Raw genomic sequence first — 21,936 nt, forward strand, 5'->3', positions numbered from 1 at the left:
TAATTCATGCTAGAATCATGCTAACAACATGCTAATTCATGCTAGAATCATGCTAGTAACATGCTAATTCATGCTAGAATCATGCTAACAACATGCTAATTCATGCTAGAATCATGCTAACAACATGCTAATTCATGCTAGAATCATGCTAACAACATGGTAATTTATGCTAAAATCATGCTAGTGAAATGCTTATTCATGCTAGAATCATGCTAGTGAAATGCTAATTCATGCTAGAATCATGCTAACAACATGCTAATTCATGCTAGAATCATGCTAGTAACATGCTAATTCATGTTAGAATCATGCTAACAACATGCTAATTCATGCTAGAATCATGATAGTAACATGCTAATTCATGCTAGAAGCATGCTAACAACATGCTAATTTATGCTAGAATCATGCTAGTAGCATGCTAATTCATGCTAGAATCTTGCTAGTAACATGGTAAATCATGCTAGAATCATGCTAACAACATGCTAATTCATGCTAGAATCATGCTAACAACATGCTAATTCATGCTAGAATTGTGCTAATTCATGCTAAAATCATGCTAGTAACATGCTAATTCATGCTAGAATCATGCTAGTAACATGCTAATTCATGCTAGAATCGTGCTAACAACATGCTAATTCATGTTAAAATCATGCTAACAACATGCTAATTATTGCTAAAATCATGCTAGTAACATGCTAATTCATGCTAAAATCATGCTAACAACATGCTAATTCATGCTTAAATCATGCTAGTAACATGCTAATTCATGCTAGAATCATGCTAACGACATGCTATTTCACGTTAAAATCATGGTAATAACATGCTAATCTATCTTTTCATACTTTTTAAAACTGTTTAAACTAAATAAACTATTACCGTCAGGCTTTCACAAGCCAGCCTCAAAGTTTGTTCTCAAACTTTAAGAATCTAGTTATTATTTATATTATTATTCTTCTTCTGAGACTAAAAATTAAACTCTATCTCCACCTAGACCTTTCAAGCTATGACCATCAAACTCGGGTCAGACCTCCGAACTATTCTGACTCGAGTTGCTATATCCTTTCCGACTGATCCGACTTTCGGTTTCCCGAAAAACGTCCCGGGACCGTCGGAAAAATCCCATAGACGTAACATTGGATCAAACTTTGTGACCTCATAACTCCGCATCAGAATGTCACACAGACTTCTAACTGGGCTCATTTAACTCAGACTATCAAACTGCCAATGACTGATCACCTTTAAACTTTCTGGCCACGCCCTAGCAACCACTTTTGGACCCTAGAAACCGTCCCATAGACTTCCATTGCAAAAGACTCTCATTGACTTTACATTGGATCAAACTTTGTGAGCTCATAACTCTGCATCAGACTGTCCTACAGACTAATGATTGAGCTCATTTAACTCAGTCTAGCCAGCAGCCAATCACTGATGGCCTTTTAACCTTCCAGCCACACCCTAACAACCAGATACTGCACCCTAGCAACTGTCCCATAGACTGCCATTAAAGAGGTTCAGACTGATATTGTCATGCTGCAGTGTGATAAAGACATGGGGGTTGTTTTTAACTGTTCATACTGGCAAGAAGCTTTGATACATCATCAGTCTAAGCTGTCAATCAACTCCATAGCAACAAAACAGACTAACCTAGCAACGATATAACAGCAGCTATATCTCAGCATCAGAACATCGTAGAGAGGCGGGGGTTGGCTTGTTTGAATCAGGCTCACACACCATCTATCTATCTATCTATCTATCTATCTATCTATCTATCTATCTATCTATCTATCTATCTATCTATCTCTATCTATCTATCTATCTATCTATCTATCTATCTATCTATCTATCTATTTATCTATCTCTATCTATCTATCTATCTATCTATCTCTAACTATCTATCTATCTATCTATCTATCTATCTATCTATCTATCTATCTATCTATCTATCTATCTATATCTATCTATCTATCTATCTATATATCTATCTATCTATCTATCTATCTATCTATCTATCTATCTATCTATCTCTAACTATCTATCTATCTATCTATCTATCTATCTATCTATCTATCTATCTATCTATCTATCTATCTATCTATCTATCTATCTATCTATCTATCTATATATCTATCTATCTATCTATTTATCTATCTATTTATCTATCTCTAACTATCTATCTATCTATCTATCTATCTATCTATCTATCTATCTATCTATCTATCTATCTATCTATCTATCTATCTATCTATCTACCTCTATCTATCCATCATGCTAACAACATGCTAATTCATGCTAGAATCATGCTAGTTACATGCTAATTCATGCTAGAATCATGCTAGTCACATGCTAATTCATGCTAGAATTATGCTAGTTACATGCTAATTCATGCTAGAATCATGCTAGTCACATGCTAATTTATGCTAGAATCATGCCAGTCACATGCTAATTCATACTAGAATCATGCTAACAACATGCTAATTCATGCTAGAATCATGCTAGTCACATGCTAATTCATGCTAGAATCATGCTAACAACATGCTAATTCATGCTAGAATCATGCTAGCAACATGCTAATTCATGTTAGAATCATGCTAACAACATGCTAATTCGTGCTAGAATCATGCTAGTAGCATGCTAATTCATGTTAGAATCATGCTAACAACATGCTAATTCATGCTAGAATCATGCTAGTAACATGCTAATTCATGCTAGAATCATGCTAACAACATGCTAATTCATGCTAGAATCATGCTAGTCAAATGCTAATTCATGCTAGAATCGTGCTAACAACATGCTAATTCATGCTAGAATCATGCTAGTAACATGCTAATTCATGCTAGATTCATGCTAGTAACATACTAATTCATGCTAGAATCATGCTAACAACATGATAATTCATGCTAGAATCATGCTAGTAACATGCTAATTCATGCTAGAATCATGCTAACAACATGCTAATTCATGCTAGAATCGTGTTAATTCATGCTAAAATCATGCTAGTAACATGCTAATTCATGTTAAAATCATGCTAGGTACATGCTAATTCATGCTAGAATCATGCTAGTAACATGCTAATTCATGCTAGAATCGTGCTAGTAACATGCTAATTCATACTAGAATCATGCTAGTAACATGCTAATTCATGCTAGAATCAAGCTAGCAACATGCTAATTCATGCTAGAATCATGCTAGTAACATGCTAAATCATGCTAGAATCATGCTAACATCATGCTAAATCATGCTAGAATCATGCTAACAACATCTATCTATCTATCTATCTATCTATCTATCTATCTATCTATCTATCTATCTATCTATCTATCTATCTATCTATCTATCTTTTCATACTTTTTAAAACTGTTTAAATAAACTATTACCGTCAGGCTTTCACAAGCCAGCCTCAAAGTTTGTTCTCAAACTTTAAGAATCTAGTTATTTTTATTTTTCTATATTATTCTTCTTCTGAGACTAAAAATTAAACTCTATCTCCTCCTAGGCCATTCAAGCTATGACCATCAAACTTGGGTCAGACCTCCGAACTATTCTGACTCGAGTTGCTATATCCTTTCCGACTGATCCGACTTTCGGTTTCCCGAAAAACGTCCCGGGACCGTCGGAAAAATCCCATAGACGTAACATTGGATCAAACTTTGTGACCTCATAACTCCGCATCAGAATGTCACACAGACTTCTAACTGGGCTCATTTAACTCAGACTATCAAACTGCCAATGACTGATCACATTTAAACTTTCTGGCCACGCCCTAGCAACCACTTTTGGACCCTAGAAACCGTCCCATAGACTTCCATTGCAAAAGACTCTCATTGACTTTACATGGGATCAAACTTTGTGAGCTCATAACTCTGCATCAGACTGTCCTACAGACTAATGGCTGAGCTCATTTAACTCAGTCTAGCCAGCAGCCAATCACTGATGGCCTTTTAACTTTCTAGCCACACCCTAACAACCAGATACTGCACCCTAGCAACTGTCCCATAGACTGCAATTAAAGAGGTTCAGACTGATATTGTCATGCTGCAGTGTGATAGAGACATGGGGGTTGTGTTTAACTGTTCATACTGGCAAGAAGCTTTGATACATCATCAGTCTAAGCTGTCAATCAACTCCATAGCAACAAAACAGACTAACCTAGCAACGATATGGCACCAGCTATATCTCAGCATCAGAACATCGTAGAGAGGCGGGGGTTGGCTTGTTTGACTCATGCTCTTACACCATCTATCTATCTATCTATCTATCTATCTATCTATCTATCTATCTATCTATCTATCTATCTATCTATCTATCTATCTACCTCTACCTACCTATCTATCTATCTATCTATCTATCTATCTATCTATCTATCTATCTATCTATCTATCTATCTATCTATCCATCCATCATGCTAACAACTAGAATCATGCTAGAATCATGCCAGTCACACGCTAATTCATACTAGAATCATGCTAACAACATGCTAATTCATGCTAGAATCATGCTAACAACATGCTAATTCATGCTAGAATCATGCTAGTAACATGCTAATTCATGTTAGAATCATGCTAACAATATGCTAATTTGTGCTAGAATCATGCTAGTAGCATGCTAATTCATGCTAGAATCATGCTAACAACATGCTAATTCATGCTAGAATCATGCTAGTAGCATGCTAATTCATGTTAGAATCATGCTAACAACATGCTAATTCATGCTAGAATCATGCTAGTAACATGCTAATTCATGCTAGAATCATGCTAACAAAATGCTAATTCATGTTAGAATCATGCTAGTCACATGCTAATTCATGCTAGAATCATGCTAGTCAAATGCTAATTCATGCTAGAATCGTGCTAACAACGAGCTAATTCATGCTAGAATCATGCTAGTAACATGCTAATTCATGCTAGAATCATGCTAGTAACATACTAATTCATGCTAGAATCATGCTAACAACATGATAATTCATGCTAGAATGATGTTAGTAACATGCTAATTCATGCTAGAATCGTGCTAATTCATGCTAAAACATGCTAGTAACATGCTAATTCATGTTAAAATCATGCTAGGTACATGCTAATTCATGCTAGAATCATGCTAGTAACATGCTAATTCATGCTAGAATCGTGCTAGTAACATGCTAATTCATACTAGAATCATGCTAGTAACATGCTAATTCATGCTAGAATCATGCTAGTAACATGCTAATTCATGCTAGAATCGTGCTAACAACATGCTAAATCATGCTAGAATCATGCTAACAACATGCTAAATCATGTTAGAATCATGCTAACAACATGCTAATTAATGCTAGAATCATGCTAACAACATGCTAATTTATGCTAGAATCATGCTAACATTATGCTAATTTATGCTAGAATCATGCTAACAACATCTATCTATCTATCTATCTATCTATCTATCTATCTATCTATCTATCTATCTATCTATCTATCTATCTATAAACTGCTTTAATCTATCTATTTATCTATCTATCTATCTATCTATCTATCTATCTATCTATCTATCTATCTATCTATCTATCTATCTATCTATCTATCTATCTATCTATAAACTGCTTTAATCTATCTATCTATCTATCTATCTATCTATCTATCTATCTATCTATCTATCTATCTATCTATCTATCTATCTATCTATCTATCTATCTATCTATCTATCTATAAACTGCTTTAATCTATCTATTTATCTATCTATCTATCTATCTATCTATCTATCTATCTATCTATCTATCTATCTATCTATCTATCTATCTATCTATCTATCTATCTATCTATCTATCTATCTATCTATAAACTGCTTTAATCTATATCTATCTATCTATCTATCTATCTATCTATCTATCTATCTATCTATCTATCTATCTATCTATCTATCTATCTATCTATCTATCTATCTATAAACTGCTTTATCTATTTATCTATCTATCTATCTATCTATCTATCTATCTATCTATCTATCTATCTATCTATCTATCTATCTATCTATCTATCTATCTATCTATCTATCTATCTATCTATAAACTGCTTTAATCTATCTATCTATTTATCTATTTATCTATCTATCTATCTATCTATCTATAAACTGCTTTAATCTATATCTATCTATCTATCTATCTATCTATCTATCTATCTATCTATCTATCTATCTATCTATCTATCTATCTATCTATCTATCTATCTATAAACTGCTTTAATCTATCTATCTATCTATCTATCTATCTATCTATCTATCTATCTATCTATCTATCTATCTATCTATCTATCTATCTATCTACCTCTATCTATCTATCTATCTATCTATCTATCTATCTATCTATCTATCTATCTATCTATCTATCCATCATGCTAACAACATGCTAATTCATGCTAGAATCATGCTAGAATCATGCTAGTCACATGCTAATTCATGCTAGAATCATGCTAGTCACATGCTAATTCATGCTAGAATCATGCTAGTCACATGACAATTCATGCTAGAATCATGCTAGTAACATGCTAATTCATGTTAGAATCATGCTAACAACATGCTAATTCATGCTAGATTCATGCTAGTAGCATGCTAATTCATGTTAGAATCATGCTAACAACATGCTAATTCATGCTGGAGTCATGCTAGTAACATGCTAATTCATGCTAGAATCATGCTAACAACATGCTAATTCATGCTAGAATCATGCTAGTCACATGCTAATTCATGCTAGAATCATGCTAGTCACATGCTAATTCATGCTAGAATCATGCTAACAACATGCTAATTCATGCTAGAATCATGCTAGTAACATGCTAATTCATGTTAGAATCATGCTAACAACATGCTAATTCATGCTAGATTCATGCTAGTAGCATGCTAATTCATGTTAGAATCATGCTAACAACATGCTAATTCATGCTGGAGTCATGCTAGTAACATGCTAATTCATGCTAGAATCATGCTAACAACATGCTAACTCATGCTAGAATCAAGCTAGTCACATGATAATTCATGCTAGAATCATGCTAACAACATGCTAATTCATGCTAGAATCATGCTAGTAACATGCTAATTCATGCTAGAATCATGCTAGTAACATACTAATTCATGCAAGAATCATGCTAACAACATGCTAATTCATGCTAGAATCATGCTAGTAACATGCTAATTCATGCTAGAATCATGCTAACAACATGCTAATTCATGCTAGAATCGTGCTAAATCATGCTAAAATCTTGCTAGTAACATGCTAATTCATGTTAAAATCATACTAGGTACATGCTAATTCATGCTAGAATCATGCTAACATCATGATAATTCATGCTAGAATCATGCTAACAACATGCTAATTCATGCTTGAATCATGCTAGTCAAATGCTAATTCATGCTAGAATCATGCTAGTCAAATGCTAATTCATGCTAGAATCATGCTAGTAACATACTAATTCATGCTAGAATCATGCTAACAACATGCTATATCATGCTAGAATCATGCTAGTAACATGCAAATTCATGCTAGAATCATGCTAACAACATGTTAATTCATGCTAGAATCGTGCTAATTCATGCTAAAATCATGCTAGTAACATGCTAATTCATAGTGGAATCGTTCTAAAAACATGCTAATTCATGCTAGAATCATGCTAACAACATGCTAATTCATGCTAGAATCATGCTAGTAACATGCTAATTCATGCTAACAACATGCTAATTCATGCTAAAATCATGCTAGTAACATGCTAATTCATGCTAGAATCATGCTAGTAACATACTAATTCATGCTAGAATCATGCTAACAACATGCTATATCATGCTAGAATCATGCTAGTAACATGCTAATTCATGCTAGAATCATGCTAACAACATGTTAATTCATGCTAGAATCGTGCTAATTCATGCTAAAATCATGCTAGTAACATGCTAATTCATAGTGGAATCGTTCTAAAAACATGCTAATTCATGCTAGAATCATGCTAACAACATGCTAATTCATGCTAGAATCATGCTAGTAACATGCTAACAACATGCTAATTCATGCTAAAATCATGCTAGTAAAATGCTAATTCATGCTAGAATCATGCTAACAACATGCTATTTCACGCTAGAATCATGCTAATAATATGCTAATCTATCTATCTATCTATCTATCTATCTATCTATATTTTCATACTTTTTAAAACTGTTTAAACTAAATAAACTATTACCGTCAGGCTTTCACAAGCCAGCCTCAAAGTTTGTTCTCAAACTTTAAGAATCTAGTTATTCTTCTTCTTCTGAGACTAAAAAACAAAACGCATCTCCTCCTAGAGCTTTCAAGCTATTACCACCAAACTCACACCAGACCTCCGAACTATTCTGACTCGGGTTGCTATATCTCCTCAGACTGATCCGACTTTCGGTTTTCCGAAAAACGTCCCGGGACTGTCGGAAAAATCCCATAGACTTAACATTGGACCAAACTTTGTGACCTCGTAACTCTGCGTCAGACTGTCGCACAGACTTCTAACTGGGCTCATTTAACTCAGACTATCAAACTGCCAATGACTGATCACTTTTAAACTTTCTAGCCACGCCCTAGCAACCACTTTTGGACCCTAGAAACTGTCCCATAGACTTCCATTCAAAAGACTCTCATTGACTTAACATGGGATCAAACTTTGTGAGCTCATAACTCTGAATCAGACTGTCCTACAGACTAATGGCTGAGGTCATTTAACTCAGACTACCAAACTACCAATAACTGATGAGCTTTAAACTTTCTAGCCACACCCCTAACTACCACATACTGCACCCTAGCAACTGTCCCATAGACTTCTATTACAAAGACTCTCATTGACTTTACATGGGATCAAACTTTGTGAGCTCATAACTCTCCATCAGACTGTCATACAGACTAATGGCTGAGCTCATTTAACTCAGTCTAGCCAGCAGCCAATCACTGATGGCCTTTTAACTTTCTAGCCACACCCCTAACTACCACATACTGCACCCTAGCAACTGTCCCATAGACTTCTATTCAAAAAACTCTTATTGACTTAACATGGGATCAAACTTTGTGAGCTCATAACTCTGCATCAGACTGTCCTACAGACTAATGGCTGAGCTCATTTAACTCAGACTACCAAACTGCCAATAACTGATGAGCTTTTAACTTTCTAGCCACACCCCTAACTACCACATACTGCACCCTAGCAGCTGTCCTGTAGACTTCCATTACAAAAGACTCTCATTGACTTAACATGGGATCAAACTTTGTGAGCTTATAACTCTGCATCAGACTGTCCTACAGACTAATGGCTGAGCTCATTTAACTCAGTCTAGCCAGCAGCCAATCACTGATGGCCTTTTAACTTTCTAGCCACACCCCTAACTACCACATACTGCACCCTAGCAACTGGCCTATAGACTGTAATTAGCTGTGCTATAAAATGCTTATAATTCTAACATACTAATGACATGCCAATCATGCTAGCAACATGCTACTCATATGCTAATCATGCTAATGACATGCTAACTCATACTGGAAACATGCTAATGACATGCTAATTTGTACTGGAATCATGCTAGTAACATGCTATTCATATTCATCATATTCATATCTTTGCTTAGCAGTGTCCTATTGACTTGGGGGATGGCTCATCTGACTCAGACAACCAATGAGCATCTCAATATGATAATGAAGCTCACAAGCCACGCCCCCAAATTGATTCCATAGACTTCCATTAAAATAGGCCAAGATGCATATCTTTGCATAGCAGTGTCATAGAGACATGGGGGTTGGTTCATTTGACTTAGACAGCCAACCACATTCAAGTGCACTCTGTAACCTCGCCCATAGCAACAAAACAGAGTACCCTAGCAACCATTCATCAACAGCTATATCTCAGCATCAGAACATCGTAGAGACTTGGAGATTGGCTCGTTTGACTCATGCTAGCCAACGGAACTTCCTAAATGCTACACATGCTAGCAGTGATTAGCTACATGCTAATATTGACTAGCCAAGTACTGTAACTTGCTAGACATGCTTACTAAGTATAAATGTTTTATCAAGCATGTATGTGAGGTTTGCCTAGTAACCAACCAGGGTACCCTAGCAACTGCCTAGCAACCACCCAAATTACCCTAGCAACCGCCTAGCAACCACCTAGCAACGGCCTAGTAATGCCTTAGTAAGGGCCTAGCGACCACTCAGGACACCCTAGCAACCGCCTAGCAACGCCTTAGCAACCACTCAGAATACCTTAGCAACCACCTAGCAACACCTTAGCAACCACCCAGCAACCACTTGGGACACCTTAGCAACCGCCTAGCAACACCTTAGCAACCACCTAGCAACCACACATAACACCCTAGCAACTGCCTAGCAACGCCATAGCAATCACCTAGCAACCACTCAGGACACCCTAGCAACCACCTAGCAACACCTTAGCAACCACCTAGCAACCACTCAGGACACCCTAGCAACCACCTAGCAACGCCTTAGCAACCACTCAGAACACCCTACCAACCATCTAGCAACCACTTAGGATACCTTAGCAACCACCCAACAACACCTAAGCAACCACCTAGCAACCACTCAAAACACCCTAGCAACCGTCTAGCAACACCTTAGCAACCACCTAGCAACACCTTAGCACATGCTAATTCATGCTAGAATCATGCTAACAACATGCTAACTTCATGCTAGAATAATGCTAATTCATGCTAAAATCGTGCTAGTAACATGCTAATTCATGCTAGAATCATGCTAGTAACATGCTAATTCATACTGGAATCATGCTAGTAACATGCTAATTCATGCTAGAATTATGCTAATAACATGCTAATTCATACTGGAATCATGCTAGTAATATGCCAGTTCATCCTAGAGTCATGCTAGTAACATGCTAATTTATGGTAGAATCATGCTAGTAACATGCTAACTCATGCTAGAATCATGCTAATAACATGCTAACTCATACTAGAATCATGCTAATAACATGCTAATTCATACTAGAATCATGCTAGTAACATGCTAATTCATACTAGAATCATGCTAGTAACATGCTTATTCATGCTAGAATCATGCTAATAACATGCTAATTTATACTAGAATCATGCTAGTAACATGCTAATTCATACTAGACTCATGCTAGTGACATGCTAATTCATACAAGAATCATGCTAATAACATGCTACTTCATGCTAGAAAAACACTAGTAACATGCTAATTTTACTACAATCATGCTTATAACACAGTAATTCATGCTAGAATTATGCTAGTAACATGCTAAATCATGCTAGAATCATGCTAATAACATGCTAATCCATGCTAGAATCGTACTAATAAGATGCTAATTCATGCTAATAACTTGCTAATCTATGCTAGAATCATGCTAATAACATGCTACTTATACTTTTTCAAACTGTTTTTAAACTAAATAAACTATTACCAACAGGCTTTGTCAAGCCAGCCTCAAAGTTTGTCTCGACGAACTTTACTGTCTAGTTATTATTCTTCTTCTGACTCTAAAAATCAAAATCTATCTCCTCCTTGAACTTTCGAACTATTACCACCAAACTCACACCAGACCTCCAAACTATTCTGACTCGGTATGCTATATCTCCTCAGACTGATTGGACTTTCGGTTTTCCGAAAAACGTCCCGGGACTGTCGGAAAAATCCCATAGACTTAACATTGGACCAAACTTTGTGACCCCGTAACTCTGCGTCAGACTGTTGCACAGAACTCTAACTGGGCTCATTTAACTCAGACTATCAAACTGCCAATGACTGATCACGTTTAAACTTTCTAGCCACGCCCTAGCAACCACTTTTGGACCCTAGAAACTGTCCCATAGACTTCCATTCAAAAGACTCTCATTGACTTAACATGGGATCAAACTTTGTGAGCTCATAACTCTGCATCAGACTGTCCTACAGACTGATGGCTGAGCTCATTTAACTACGACTACCAAACTGCCAATAACTGATGAGCTTTTAACTTTCTAGCCACACCCCTAACTACCACATACTGCACCCTAGCAACTGTCCCGTAGACTTCCATTACAAAAGACTCTCATTGACTTTACATGGGATCAAACTTTGTGAGCTCATAACTCTGCATCAGACTGTCATACAGACTAATGGCTGAGCTCATTTAACTCAGTCTAGCCAGCAGCCAATCACTGATGGCCTTTTAACTTTCTAGCCACACCCCTAACTACCACATACTGCACCCTAGCAACTGTCCTATAGACTGTAATTAGCTGTGCTTTCAAATGCTTATAATTCTAACATGCTAATGACATGCCAATCATGCTAGCAACATGCTACTCATATGCTAATCATGCTAATGACATGCTAACTCATACTGGAAACATGCTAATGACATGCTAATTTGTACAAGAATCATGCTAGTAACATGCTAATTCATACTAGACTCATGTTAATAACTGGCCTGCATGCATATCTTTGCTTAGCAGTGTCCTATTGACTTGGGGGATGGCTCATCTGACTCAGACAACCAATGAGCATCTCAATATGATAATGAAGCTCACAAGCCACGCCCCCAAATTGATTCCATAGACTTCCATTAAAATAGGCCAAGATGCATATCTTTGCATAGCAGTGTCATAGAGACATGGGGGTTGGTTCATTTGACTTAGACAGCAAACCACAATCAAGTGCACTCTGTAACCTCGCCCATAGCAACAAAACAGAGTACCCTAGCAACCATTCATCAACAGCTATATCTCAGCATCAGAACATCGTAGAGACTTGGAGATTGGCTCGTTTGACTCATGCTAGCAAACGGAACTTCCTAAATGCTACACATGCTAGCAGTGATTAGCTACATGCTAATATTGACTAGCCAAGTACTGTAACTTGCTAGAAATGCTTACTAAGTATAAATGTTTTATCAGGTATGTATGTGAGGCTTGCCTAGTAACCAACCAGGGTACCCTAGCAACTGCCTAGCAACCATCCAAATTACCCTAGCAATCGCCTAGCAACCACCTAGCTACGGCCTAGTAATGCCTTAATAAGGGCCTAGTGACCACTCAGGACACCCTAGCAACCGCCTAGCAACGCCTTAGCAACCACTCAGAATACCTTAGCAACCACCTAGCAACACCTTAGCAACCACCAAGCAACCACTTGGGACACCTTAGCAACCGCCTAGCAACACCTTAGCAACCACCTAGCAACCAGTCAGAACACCCTAGCAACCGCCTAGCAACGCCTTAGCAACCACCAAGCAACCACTCAGGACACCCTAGCAACCACCTAGCAACACCTTAGCAACCACCTAGCAACCACTCAGGACACCCTAGCAACCGCCTAGCAACGCCTTAGCAACCACTCAGAATACCCTAGCAACCACCTAGCAACACCTTAGCAACCGCTTAGCAACCACTTAGGACTCCTTAGCAACCACCTAGCAACACCTTAGCAACCACCTAGCAACCACTCAGAACACCCTAGCAACCACCTAGCAACACCTTAGCAACAACCTAGCAACCACTTAGAACACCCTAGCAACCGCCTAGCAACACCTTAGCAACCACTCAGAACACCCTAGCAACCATCTAGCAACATCTTAGCAACCACTCAGAACACCCTAGCAACCGCCTAGCAATGCCTTAGCAACCACCTAGCAACCACTCAGAACACCATAGCAACCACCTAGCAACAGCCTAGCAACCGCCTAGCAACATCTTAGCAACCACCTAGCAACCACTCAGGACACCCTAGCAACTGCCTAGCAACGACTTAGCAACCACTTAGAATACCCTAGCAACCACCTAAGCATGCTATGTGACATGCTAATTCATACTAGAATCATGCTAGTAACATGCTAATTCATACTAGAATCATGCTAATAACATGCTAATTCATACTAGAATCATGCTAGTAACATGCTAATGCATGCCAGAATCATGCTAATAACATGCTAATTCACGCTAGAATCATGCTAGTAACATGCTAATTCATACTATAATCATGCTAATAACATGCTAATTCATGCTAGAATCATGCGAGTAACATGCTAATTCATGCTAGAATCATTCTAGTAACATGCTAATTCATACTAGAATCATGCTAATTCATGCTAAAATCATGCTAATAACCTGCTAATTCATACTAGAATCATGCTAGCAGTATGTTAATTCATACTAGAATCATGCTAGTGACATGCTAATTTATTCTAGAATCATGCTAGTAACATGCTAATTCATGCTAGAAGCATGCTAATAACATGCTAATTTATACTAGAATCATGCTAATAAAATGCTAATTTATACTACACTTATGCTAATAACATGCTAATCCATGCTAGAATCATGCTAATGCATGCAAGAATCATGCTAATAACATGCTACTTATACTTTTTCAAACTTTGAAAAAACTTTTTCAAACATGCTAATTTATACTAGAATCATGCTAATAAAATGCTAATTTGTACTACACTCATGCTAATAACATGCTAATCCATGCTAATCCATGCTAGAAACATGCTAATGCATGCTAGAATCATGCTAATAACATGCTACTTATACTTTTTCAAACTGTTTTTAAACTAAACAAACTATTACCAACAGGCTTTGTCAAGCCAGCCTCAAAGTTTGTCTCGACGAACTTTACTGTCTAGTTATTAGGCTGGCTTGTCAAAGCCAGACTACTGTTCTACTATTTAAACTTATTATTATTATTAATTTTATTATTATTCTTCTTCTGAGACTAAAATTCAAACTCTATCTACTCCTTAAACTTTCAAGCTATTACCACCAAACTCACACCAGACCTCCAAACTGGTCTGACTCGGTATGCCATATCTCCTCAGACTGATCCAACTTTCGGTTTTCCGAAAAACGTCCCGGGACTGTCGGAAAAATCCCATAGACTTAACATTGGACCAAACTTTGTGACCTCGTAACTCTGCGTCAGACTGTCGCACAGAACTCTAACTGAGCTCATTTAACTCAGACTATCAAACTGCCAATGACTGATCACCTTTAAACTTTCTAGCCACGCCCTAGCAACCACTTTTGGACCCTAGTAACTGTCCCATAGACTTCCATTCAAAAGACTCTCATTGACTTAACATGGGATCAAACTTTGTGAGCTCATAACTCTGGATCAGACTGTCATACAGACTAATGGCTGAGCTCATTTAACTCAGACTACCAAACTGCCAATAACTGATGAGCTTTTACCTTTCTAGCCACAGCCCTAACTACCACATACTGCACCCTAGCAACTGTCCCGTAGACTTCCACTCAAAAAACTCTTATTGACTTAACATGGGATCAAACTTTGTGAGCTCATAACTCTGAATCAGACTGTCCTACAGACTAATGGCTGAGCTCATTTAACTCCAACTACCAATCTGCCAATAACTGATGAGCTTTTAACTTTCTAGCCACACCCCTAACTACCACATACTGCACCCTAGCAACTGTCCCGTAGACTTCCATTACAAAAGACTCATTGACTTAACATGGGATCAAACTTTGTGAGCTCATAACTCTGCATCAGACTGTCCTACAGACTAATGGCTGAGCTCATTTAACTCCAACTACCAATCTGCCAATAACTGATGAGCTTTTAACTTTCTAGCCACACCCCTAACTACCACATACTGCACCCTAGCAACTGTCCTATAGACTGTAATTAGCTGTGCTATCAAATGCTTATAATTCTAACATACTAATGACATGCCAATCATGCTAGCAACATGCTACTCATATGCTAATCATGCTAATGACATGCTAACTCATACTGGAAACATGCTAATGACATGCTAATTTGTACAAGAATCATGCTAGTAACATGCTAATTCATACTAGACTCATGTTAATAACTGGCCTACATGCATATCTTTGCTTAGCAGTGTCCTATTGACTTGGGGGATGGCTCATCTGACTCAGACAACCAATGAGCATCTCAATATGATAATGAAGCTCACAAGCCACGCCCCCAAATTGATTCCATAGACTTCCAATAAAATAGGCCAAGATGCATATCTTTGCATAGCAGTGTCATAGAGACATGGGGGTTGGTTCATTTGACTTAGACAGCCAACCACATTCAAGTGCACTCTGTAACCTTGCCCATAGCAACAAAACAGAGTACCCTAGCAACCATTCATCAACAGCTATATCTCAGCATCAGAACATCGTAGAGACTTGGAGATTGGCTCGTTTGACTCATGCTAGCAAACGGAACTTCCTAAATGCTACACATGCTAGCAGTGATTAGCTACATGCTAATATTGACTAGCCAAGTACTGTAACTTGCTAGAAATGCTTACTAAGTATGAATGTTTTATTAAGCATGTATGTGAGGCTTGCCTAGTAACCAACCAGGGTACCCTAGCAACTGCCTAGCAACCACCCAAATTACCCTAGCAACCGCCTAGCAACCACCTAGCAACGGCCTAGTAATGCCTTAGTAAGGGCCTAGCGACCACTCAGGACAACCTAGCAACCGCCTAGCAACGCCTTAGCAACCACTCAGAATACCCTAGCAACCACATAGCAACACCTTAGCAACCACCTAGCAACCACTTGGGACACCTTAGCAACCGCCTAGCAACACCTTAACAACGACCTAGCAACCAATCAGAACACCCTAGCAACCGCCTAGCAACGCCTTAGCAACCACCAAGCAACCACTCAGGACACCCTAGCAACCACCTAGCAACACCTTAGCAACCACCTAGCAACCACTCAGGACACCCTAGCAACCGCCTAGCAACGCCTTAGCAACCACTCAGAATACCCTAGCAACCACCTAGCAAGACCTTAGCAACCGTCTAGCAACCACTTAGGACTCCTTAGCAACCACCTAGCAACACCTTAGCAACCACCTAGTAACCACTCAGAACACCCTAGCAACCACCTAGCAACACCTTAGCAACATCTGAGCAACCACACAGAACACCCTAGCAACCGCCTAGCAAGACCTTAGCAACCACCTAGCAACCAATCAGAGCACCCTAGCAACTGCCTAGCAACAACCTAGCAACCACTCAGAACACCCTAGCAACCGCCTAGCAATGCCTTAGCAACCACCTAGCAACCACTCAGAATACCCTAGCAACCACCTAGCAACACCCTAGCAACCGCCTAGCAACATCTTAGCAACCACCTAGCAACCACTCAGGACACCCTAGCAACTGCCTAGCAACGACTTAGCAACCACTCAGAATACCCTAGCAACCACCTAAGCATGCTATGTGACATGCTAATTCATACTAGAATCATGCTAGTAACATGCTAATTCATACTACAATCATGCTAATAACATGCAATTCATACTAGAATCATGCTAATAACATGCTAATTCATACTAGAATCATGCTAGTAACATGCTAATGCATGCTAAAATCATGCTAAAAACATGCTAATTCACGCTAGAATCATGCTAGTAACATGTTAATTCATACTATAATCATGCTAATAACATGCTAATTTATGCTAGAATCATGCGAGTAACATGCTAATTCATGCTAGAATCATTCTAGTAACATGCTACTTCATACTAGAATCATGCTAATAACATGCTAATTCATGCTAGAATCATGCTAATAACATGCTAATTTATACTAGAATTATGCTAGTAACATGCTAATTCATACTAGACTCATGCTAGTAACAAGCTAATTCATACTAGAATCATGCTAATGACATGCTAGTTCATACTAGAATCTTGCTAATAACATGCTAATTCATGCTAGAATCATGGTAACAACATGCTAATTCATGCTAGAATCATGGTAGTAACATGCTAATTTTACTACAATTATGCTAATAACACACTAATTCATGCTAGAATTATGCTAGTAACATGCTAAATCGTGCTGGAATCATGCTAGTGACATGCTATTTCATACTAGAATCATGCTAGTGACATGCTAGTTCATACTAGAATCTTGATAATAACATGCTAATTCATGCTAGAATCATGCTAATAACATGCTAATTCATGCTAGAATCATGGTAGTAACATGCTAATTTTACTACAATCATGCTAATAACACACTAATTCATGCTAGAATTATGCTAGTAACATGCTAAATCGTGCTAGAATCATGCTAATTCATGCTAATAACATGCTAATCCATGCTAGAAACGTACTAATAAGATGCTAATTCATGCTAATAACATGCTAATCTATGCTAGAATCATGCTAATAACATGCTACTTATACTTTTTCAAACTGTTTTTTAAACTAAATAAACTATTACCAACAGGCTTTGTCAAGCCAGCCTCAAAGTTTGTCTCGACGAACTTTACTGTCTAGTTATTATTTTTATTTATTCTTCTTCTGAGACTAAAATTCAAAATCTATCTGCTCCTTGAACTTTCAAACTATTACCACCAAACTCACACCAGACCTCCAAACTGGTCTGACTCTTTATGCTATATCTTTTCCGACTGATCCGACTTTCGGTTTTCCGAAAAACGTCCCGGGACTGTCGGAAAAATCCCATAGACTTAACATTGGATCAAACTTTGTGACCTCATAACTCTGCGTCAAACTGTTGCACAGACTTCTAACTGGGCTCATTTAACTCAGACTATCAAACTGCCAATGACTGATCACCTTTAAACTTTCTAGCCACGCCCTAGCAACCACTTTTGGACCCTAGTAACTGTCCCATAGACTTCCATTCAATAGACTCTCATTGACTTAACATGGGATCAAACTTTGTGAGCTCATAACTCTGAATCAGACTGTCCTACAGACTAATGGCTGATCTCATTTAACTCCGAATACCAAACTGCCAATAACTGATGAGCTTTTAACTTTCTAGCCACACCCCTAACTACCACATACTGCACCCGAGCAACTGTCCCGTAGACTTCCATTACAAAGACTCTCATTGACTTTACATGGGATCAAACTTTGTGAGCTAATAACTCTGAAACAGACTATCCTACAGACTAATGGCTGAGCTCATTTAACTCTAACTACCAATCTGCCGATAACTGATGAGCTTTTAACTTTGTAGCCACACCCCTAACTACCACATACTGCACCCTAGCAACTGTCCCGTAGACTTCCATTACAAAAGACTCTCATTGACTTAACATGGGATCAAACTTTGTGAGCTCATAACTCTGCATCAGACTGTCCTACAGACTAATGGCTGAGCTCATTTAACTCAGACTACCAATCTGCCAATAACTGATGAGCTTTTAACTTTCTAGCCACACCCCTAACTACCACATACTGCACCCTAGCAACTGTCCCGTAGACTTCTATTACAAAAGACTCTCATTGACTTTACATGGGATCAAACTTTGTGAGCTCATAACTCAGCATCAGACTGTCATAGAGACTAATGGCTAAGCTCATTTAACTCAGTCTAGCCAGCAGCCAATCACTGATGGCCTTTTAACTTTCTAGCCACACCCCTAACTACCACATACTGCACCCTAGCAACTGTCCTATAGAATGTAATTAGCTGTGCTATCAAATGCTTATAATTCTAACATGCTAATGACATGCCAATCATGCTAGCAACATGCTACTTATATGCTAATCATGCTAATGACATGCTAACTCATACTGGAAACATGCTAATGACATGCTAATTTGTACAAGAATTATGCTAGTAACATGCTAATTCATACTAGACTCATGTTAATAACTGGCCTACATGCATATCTTTGCTTAGCAGTGTCCTATTGACTTGGGGGATGGCTCATCTGACTCAGACAACCAATGAGCATCTCAATATGATAATGAAGCTCACAAGCCACGCCCCCAAATTGATTCCATAGACTTCCATTAAAATAGGCCAAGATGCATATCTTTGCATAGCAGTGTCATAGAGACATGGGGGTTGGTTCATTTGACTTAGACAGCCAACCACATTCAAGTGCACTCTGTAACCTCGCCCATAGCAACAAAACAGAGTACCCTAGCAACCATTCATCAACAGCTATATCTCAGCATCAGAACATCGTAGAGACTTGGAGATTGGCTCGTTTGACTCATGCTAGCAAACGGAACTTCCTAAATGCTACACATGCTAGCAGTGATTAGCTACATGCTAATATTGACTAGCCAAGTACTGTAACTTGCTAGAAATGCTTACTAAGTATAAATGTTTTATCAGGCATGTATGTGAGGCTTGCCTAGTAACCAACCAGGGTACCCTAGCAACTGCCTAGCAACCATCCAAATTACCCTAGCAATCGCCTAGCAACCACCTAGCAACGGCCTAGTAATGCCTTAATAAGGGCCTAGTGACCACTCAGGACACCCTAGCAACCGCCTAGCAACGCCTTAGCAACCACTCAGAATACCTTAGCAACCACCTAGCAACACCTTAGCAACCACCAAGCAACCACTTGGGACACCTTAGCAACCGCCTAGCAACACCTTAGCAACCACCTAGCAACCAGTCAGAACACCCTAGCAACCGCCTAGCAACGCCTTAGCAACCACCAAGCAACCACTCAGGACACCCTAGCAACCACCTAGCAACACCTTAGCAACCACCTAGCAACCACTCAGGACACCCTAGCAACCGCCTAGCAACGCCTTAGCAACCACTCAGAATACCCTAGCAACCACCTAGCAACACCTTAGCAACTGCTTAGCAACCACTTAGGACTCCTTAGCGACCACCTAGCAACACCTTAGCAACCACCTAGCAACCACTCAGAACACCCTAGCAACCACCTAGCAACACCTTAGCAACAACCTAGCAACCACTTAGAACACCCTAGCAACCGCCTAGCAACACCTTAGCAACCACTCAGAACACCCTAGCAACCACCTAGCAACATCTTAGCAACCACTCAGAACACCCTAGCAACCGCCTAGCAATGCCTTAGCAACCACCTAGCAACCACTTAGAACACCATAGCAACCACCTAGCAACAGCCTAGCAACCGCCTAGCAACATCTTAGCAACCACCTAGCAACCACTCAGGACACCCTAGCAACTGCCTAGCAACGACTTAGCAACCACTCAGAATACCCTAGCAACCACCTAAGCATGCTATGTGACATGCTAATTCATACTAGAATCATGCTAGTAACATGCTAATTCATACTAGAATCATGCTAATAACATGCTAATTCATACTAGAATCATGCTAGTAACATGCTAATGCATGCCAGAATCATGCTAATAACATGCTAATTCACGCTAGAATCATGCTAGTAACATGCTAATTCATACTATAATCATGCTAATAACATGCTAATTCATGCTAGAATCATGCGAGTAACATGCTAATTCATGCTAGAATCATTCTAGTAACATGCTAATTCATACTAGAATCATGCTAATTCATGCTAAAATCATGCTAATAACCTGCTAATTCATACTAGAATCATGCTAGTGACATGCTAATTTATTCTAGAATCATGCTAGTAACATGCTAATTCATGCTAGAAGCATGCTAATAACATGCTAATTTATACTAGAATCATGCTAATAAAATGCTAATTTATACTACACTCATGCTAATAACATGCTAATCCATGCTAGAATCATGCTAATGCATGCTAGAATCATGCTAATAACATGCTACTTATACTTTTTCAAACTTTGAAAAAACTTTTTCAAACATGCTAATTTATACTAGAATCATGCTAATAAAATGCTAATTTGTACTACACTCATGCTAATAACATGCTAATCCATGCTAATCCATGCTAGAAACATGCTAATGCATGCTAGAATCATGCTAATAACATGCTACTTATACTTTTTCAAACTGTTTTTAAACTAAACAAACTATTACCAACAGGCTTTGTCAAGCCAGCCTCAAAGTTTGTCTCGACGAACTTTACTGTCTAGTTTGTGTCTATTGTTTCTTGCTCAGACTTACCTGATTTCTGTTTGTTAATGACTGTCATATAAGGAAACTGTTGAAGCAAGTGTTGAAGAGAAGTTATTTTGTTTCTGTTCATTGTTTTATTTATTTTAAACA

General features: G+C 38.4%; 2 protein-coding genes and 1 long non-coding RNA gene across 3 annotated transcripts in view; 1 reads left to right on the forward strand and 2 right to left on the reverse strand.

The window, feature by feature from the left end:
* Positions 1-21,797, reverse strand: part of LOC148682332 (uncharacterized) — a 31,267-nt gene extending 9,470 nt beyond the window's left edge. The window contains exons 1-3 of the long non-coding RNA XR_015942926.1: positions 20,913-21,797; positions 18,956-20,836; positions 12,208-15,559 (exon numbers count right to left, since the gene is read on the reverse strand). This is a non-coding gene — a long non-coding RNA (uncharacterized LOC148682332). The remainder of the gene's footprint in view (positions 1-12,207; positions 15,560-18,955; positions 20,837-20,912) is intronic.
* The window catches only part of LOC137487288 (uncharacterized), a 372,332-nt gene that overhangs the window by 315,260 nt on the left and 35,136 nt on the right, over positions 1-21,936 (forward strand). The gene's annotated exons all lie outside the window — the stretch shown is intronic.
* Positions 1-21,936, reverse strand: part of LOC147845203 (uncharacterized) — a 449,333-nt gene that overhangs the window by 88,625 nt on the left and 338,772 nt on the right. The window lies entirely within an intron of this gene.

The sequence above is a fragment of the Danio rerio genome, chromosome 4 (assembly GCF_052040795.2).
Source record: "Danio rerio strain M-AB ecotype USA chromosome 4, GRCz13ab, whole genome shotgun sequence".
In the NCBI taxonomy this organism is placed as follows: domain Eukaryota; kingdom Metazoa; phylum Chordata; class Actinopteri; order Cypriniformes; family Danionidae; genus Danio; species Danio rerio.